The sequence below is a fragment of the Polistes fuscatus genome, unplaced genomic scaffold, assembly GCF_010416935.1.
Source record: "Polistes fuscatus isolate 324 unplaced genomic scaffold, CU_Pfus_HIC Scaffold2, whole genome shotgun sequence".
NCBI lineage: Eukaryota > Metazoa > Arthropoda > Insecta > Hymenoptera > Vespidae > Polistes > Polistes fuscatus.
The window spans coordinates 5,973,493-5,979,746 of record NW_025113096.1 but is presented as its reverse complement, the minus strand read 5'-3'; positions in this window follow the sequence as shown (position 1 = coordinate 5,979,746).

Below are 6,254 nucleotides of genomic sequence, written 5' to 3'. Positions count from 1 at the left end.
ACATTACCTCATAACCGAAAAGGATAGAAGCATTGATAAGTTTCCAAAGTTCCGATCTTCCCCCGGAATACAACTCTATCGCCAATGCAGCTGTGCAAATAATAAAGATCATAAAAGTTAGGACTTACCTGGGTCCTGATCCCATCCCTAACTTTTACGATCAAGTGCCGCCAAAACAGGTCAAAATGCAGGAAGTCACATAGGCGCCTAACCAAATTCCTATGTATTTAAACCAAAAGAATGTTAGAAGGATAAAAGACAATTCCTTGAATTATAATGTTAAGAGCGAATAAGAAACCACAATCTTTAGAATATTAATTTATAAAAGTTAATCAAGAAAATATCGAGAATAGAGAAGACAATGTATAAAAGAAATTGTACGTGTGGATATACAGTAACTCACGAAAGTATTGGAACATTTGCTACGATATATTTTATTAATTATAATAAGTATATTATAGAACACTTACCGACATATTATTAATATTGGATGAAAGTATGGCTCTTTAGATTATACAGGTATAGTTTTAAGCAAATCGAAATATATATACATTAGTTATGATTTATTTCTTACAAACGAAACGATTGCTGAAGCCACAAAAGTATTTGGACAGATAATTTTTAAGCCTTTAATATTTAGTTAGCACGAATAACATCTTGTAAGCGATTATGCATACTCTTTACTAAATTTTCCGTAATATTTGGTGATATGGAACTCCATACTTCGAGTATTTTGTCTTTTAAACTTTTTTGATGTTATATTAAATTTTTGTAATTCTTTTCCTATTATTGTCCATAGATGTTCAATCGAATTAACATCAGGGCTTTGTGGTGATGTGACTAACATGTGAGGAGTATTGTATATTATCCATTATATGATCGTAAACTATGAAATCGTGTTTATAATACGCGCCTTAATTACGTAAAGGTTCATGCCCTTAGTCTTATAGGGAATAACTAAGCGCTAACGTTGGCACCCCCTTCACTCGGATCTCGAGTGCATGCGCCCTGCAGGGCCCAACACTTCTGTAACAGACCTATTGGTGAGATACCAAATTTATACTATCTTCCCAGATTATCTTTTCGGATGTACGAGAGGTAAGTCACGTGCGTTGCCCGTGGTGACCGTCTTAGCGTGTAGACGAATAACCACCAGGGTTTTTATGCCGCAAGGCTTTTCCCTGATGAGCCAATAAAGTATTGTACTTTCTATTGGTTCAACCGCTTGTTTTAATACTATTTTAATTTAACCTTTCACCTTCCTCACAATTAGCTAAACCCAATCACCTGAGTACTCCATGTTGGAGAAATCTTGGTAAATATATCCATTCCTTAACAATTCCTGCAATATGTTTAGGATCATAATCCTGTTGTAAGTAAAAATCTTCATAAATACCCAATTTTCTTGCAATTTCCTTTAGATTTTATTTCAAAAATTTTAAATATTTGTATTTATTCATTTTTCCTTCTATGAAGATTAAATATCCGGTGCCACCTGCTGCCATACATTCCTAGATCATAATTGAGCCACCCGCGTGTTTCACCGTAGCACACAAGTTTTTCGCTTTCATCTTTGTATTTGCTTGTCTCCAAACAAAGTTACGTCCGTCCGACCCAAAAACGTTAGATTTTGATTCATCTGAAAATATTACTTTATTTCAGAAGGAATCATCTTTGCTAATAAATTCTTTGGCGAATTTTAATCTTTTCTTCTTATTAATATCACTAATATATGGCTTCTTTCTGGAAACCTTGGCATAGTAATCATTTTTACGTAACACTCTTCTACATATAATTCTGGATGTACATTTTTCCTAAAGTTCTGATTTACTATTGTTGCAAGTTTTGTAGCAGTAATCTTTGGATTTATTTTTATTTCACGGATCAAAGCTTTTTCTTCTTATTCCGTTAACTTCTTTGATCGACCTGAACGGTATTAATTTTTTATAATTCCTTTTGATTTCGATTTTTTAATAATGTAATGTATCGTAAATCTATTTATATGTTTAATAATAACACCACCACAAACCCTGATGTTAATTCGATTGAAAATCTATGGACAATAATAGGAAAAGAATTACAAAAATTTAATATAACATTAAAAACAAGTTTAAAAGACAAAATACTCGAAGTATGGAGTTCCATATCACCAAGTATTACGGAAAATTTAGTAAAGAGTATGCATAATCGCTTACAAGATGTTATTCGTGCTAACTAAATATTAAAGGCTTAAAAATTATCTATCCAAATACTTTTGTGGCTTTAGCAATCGTTACGTTTGTAAGAAATAAATCATAACTATTGTACATATATTTCGGTTTGCTTGAAACTATACCTGTATAATCTAGAGAGTCATACCACGATCCAATATTATAATATGTTGGTAAGTGTTCTATAATATACTTATTATAATTAATAAAATATAACATGGCAAATGTTCAAATACTTTCGTGAATCACTGTATAATTAAGCGTAGCACTATTATGATGTTAAACGAGTTAAAAAATATTAAGAGCAATTGAAAATGTAATTGCTTTAGTGAATTAATGAGAATCGGTATAGAAATCGTAAAAATGAAATGATAATATGAGGAACGAGAATATGAGAATTGTATGTTAGATGTATGCGCGGGTGTAAAAATGTTCTGAAAGCAATAATACATAGGGAAAGCTTGAACTAACTTACATCGAAGAATGGGGTCAATACCATCCCATCCACAGAGGATCTTTGGCCTATATAAACCCGGAGGATATACTCGCTCTCTTCTCTTTTTGATGTCTTCTTTTGGTGTCCCCCTTTCTGGTACTCTCTCTCGGTGTTCTTTTTTTGGTTTTCTTTTTAGTTATTAGGGTTATTTTTGTTCTTTTTCGTTTTTAATCTTAATGTCTTAAATAGCTTTCGAATACGTTGTCGAAGGCCAGAACCATCAAAGCAGCTCAAGCATTTCTGAAGCAAACGTGTAAAAAGATCGAAGGTTTTTTCCAGTAAACATAATAAGTACCATATAATTACCATTACAATTATTTGGAACCAGAACTCAGGCATTTAATCCCCATTTACCATTTTTCTGCCCATATTCCCAATCCTTTAATCATCGCCTCCACATACCGCCTTATAACTCACAAAAGTTCTTGACCAATAACTAAATTTTGTAACGGAACTATCTTGCATTTCTACCAAACGGCTATCGTTAATCACTTCTTAACCTTGGAAAAAGAACTTGTTTGGTCCCGGCTAAACTCGATGCATGCAGAGTGGCCACAACAGGCTTAGCTTTACTTTATTATTCGTCAGTTGTGACGTAACACATTGATTTTTTAAATATTAGATTGTTTGGAAAGTAATTTCGTTTTGTCAATAATAAATAAAAATGGTTTTTTCAGACTTAAAATCCGAAGCCATTTAAATAACCATGAATTGTGGCAGTCATTTTGAAAGTAGAGTAACTCAAGAAATTAAAAAAATAAATTTTATGATTTATTTTATTATCAAATAAATCGTAAAAATAAATGTAATTATATTCGATAAATTCGACTTCTTAACTATTTCTTTCATTGTTATTACAGAATTAGCATCCATCAGTGCCTTCGTTTTGCCCTCATCCCCTTAGATTAGACGATCTAAACGTGGTGCATCTTTCAAATCGAATTTACCGGAACGAAATTTCGAAAACTAATTTTGACCCTTGGTATTCACTAAATACTTTCGTAATGCGATAAATCATTTTGTTTTCCTTGAATTGCATTATTAACTTTAGGTTAATAAAAAAGCAAAATGTAGCGAAAATATTCGATTTGATTTTTCACTTCTAATGCGATGAAAAAAAGAAAACTACTTAATAAATCGAAACGCAAGAAGATTCTAAATGACGTTTGAAGTGTCTGTAATTAGAATGTAAAATGATTTTGTGTTTTGGAGTATTGTTAGGTATCGATAAACACGAGTAACTAAATCTCTATAAGAAAATCGAAATTATTTTTTGGAGAACCCAATACATGAAAGAGATAGAGGCTCCTACTACTAGAGACTACTTCTTTCGGTCTTATGTTTCTTTAGATACCAATCTTTATATACGCATATGATTTATATTATTGAAACACTAGTAGTATTATTTCATATAATATCAAGAAAAATACGAGAAAAGTTTTTACGAGTAGTCAAGAACATACTTACTTTGAAAAAGTAAACGACATTTTCTCTTATTTTCTTTTTTTTTTGTTTTTTAACATTTTACTTGACTTCTTTAAACGAAGAAATAGAAACAAAATTTGTATATCTACTTTTATAATACGTTCATGCAATAATACATGGATTCTTAAGACGGAATTTTTAAATAATTCAAGTATCAAACTTAATTAATATAGCAGTAATTATAAATTAAAAAACTAATCCATCAAATAGCACTGTTATTGTAATAAAAATGTACAAATTTGAAGAAAAGCAACAAAAGATTAAATATTATAAAATATGTGTTACATATATATGTGTTACCCTCGAAGCCGTAAATCCACCCTTACTAGCTGTACCTAGCCACAGCCAGCAATGCAAAGCGCATTTAGACAAAGTCAGAAACAGAAGAATTCTTAGTTTTTCCTCAGCTTGAACATAATACTTTGGTATCCTACAGAATATCAAATTACTATCTAAGCAACGTTGAAAAGAATACATTATCGCACACAGGCACAGACAGACATATGGACCCCCACCCCAAACAACCCATACCACGCTCCCATACACACAACACCCCACAGAAGCGATCGGCTGATGAAGCGAACCGAAAAGAAGTACGATAAGGGGGAGCTCCTTCTGATGATTTTGGGGCTTGTTTGACAAGACAAGGAGAGACAAGATAAAGGCAAGGATATCGGTATCAGATTGATTACTTCATAAAAGACCACCGACCTCGTACACTACATATCTACAAGTGCATTCCTCAAAAATACAAATGTTATTATAGGAATAAGGAGAGGGAGGAAGAGAGAGAGAAAGAGATAGAGAGTGTCATTAAAAATATTTATTCAAAATACGTAAAGAAAGAAGAAAGTTGTACAAAAAGAAATTTATGACTTTTTTATTAAAAATTAGTTTTGTACTATGCTCTTAGAATGATTTTTAATAAATTGCAGATATAAAACCTCTCGTTCTAAACCCACTTATCTTCCGATACGATAGGGAACAAAAGATACAGATTTTCCGTGGACATCTCTACGAATATCTGTCTAAACATAATATAATCTTCTCCTACGATAAGTAACAGTGGGTCCTACATAATAACACACCAACATTAACTAAGTTTCAGTTTATAGAGGTACGCATAGTATAGCGACACGCACAGTCTCAACCATCCCCACCATGCTCGCTTTTGTGTGTGTCTATGAAAGCAAGGTATGGGTTGTTTGGAGGAGGGGGGTCCGTATGTCTGCTGTGCCCTGTGCGCGATAATGTATTTTTTTCAACGTTGCTTAGATAGTAATTTGATATTCTATAGGATACCAAAGTATTATGTTCAAGCTGAGAAAAAGTCTGTAAGAAGTGTTATTTCCGACTTTGTCTAAATGCGCTTTGCGTTTCTGGCTGTGACTAGGTACAGCTAGTAAGGACGGATTTACGGCGTCGACGATAACATACATATTATGCTGAGTCATGCAACCTATCGCATAAGAAAACTTTTCTTAGAATAATCCATAGTCCTATGTAAATAAGATTTTAAGAGATGTATTGACAGTTTAAGATAAATATACAATTCTTTCTCGATCTTCTTGTTTTAAGTTGACTCGCGATAGAGTTTGTATTTTATCTTTACTTGTTTATTGATAAAATAAAAGATCCATATTTATGCTACGTCGTTTCAACTATTATTCACTGCGACCTTTAATCGAACAATATGGTTTTATACTTTGAACAAAATTCTACTAGAGGAAAATTCAATTGCTTTTAACTTGAAATTATTATAAAAATTATACAACACAAAACATAAGTGTTAAAAAAATCTTAGCATGGTCAAAAAAATTATTTTAAGACAAAATATGAATTGCTTGAGAAAATTCGACCAACAGAGTAATGACAAATAGAGAAAAATATGGAAATCTGAAAACTTTTTGACGAGGAAAATTCATTATAGCAAAAACGATTTGATGAATTCATTGTCGAGTCCATCGCTAGTTAACCGTTGTAACACCACTACCAAAGAAAACATTGTTAAGGACCAAACCAATCTTTTTCTTTCTCTCTCTTTCTGTCTTTCTTTCTTTCTC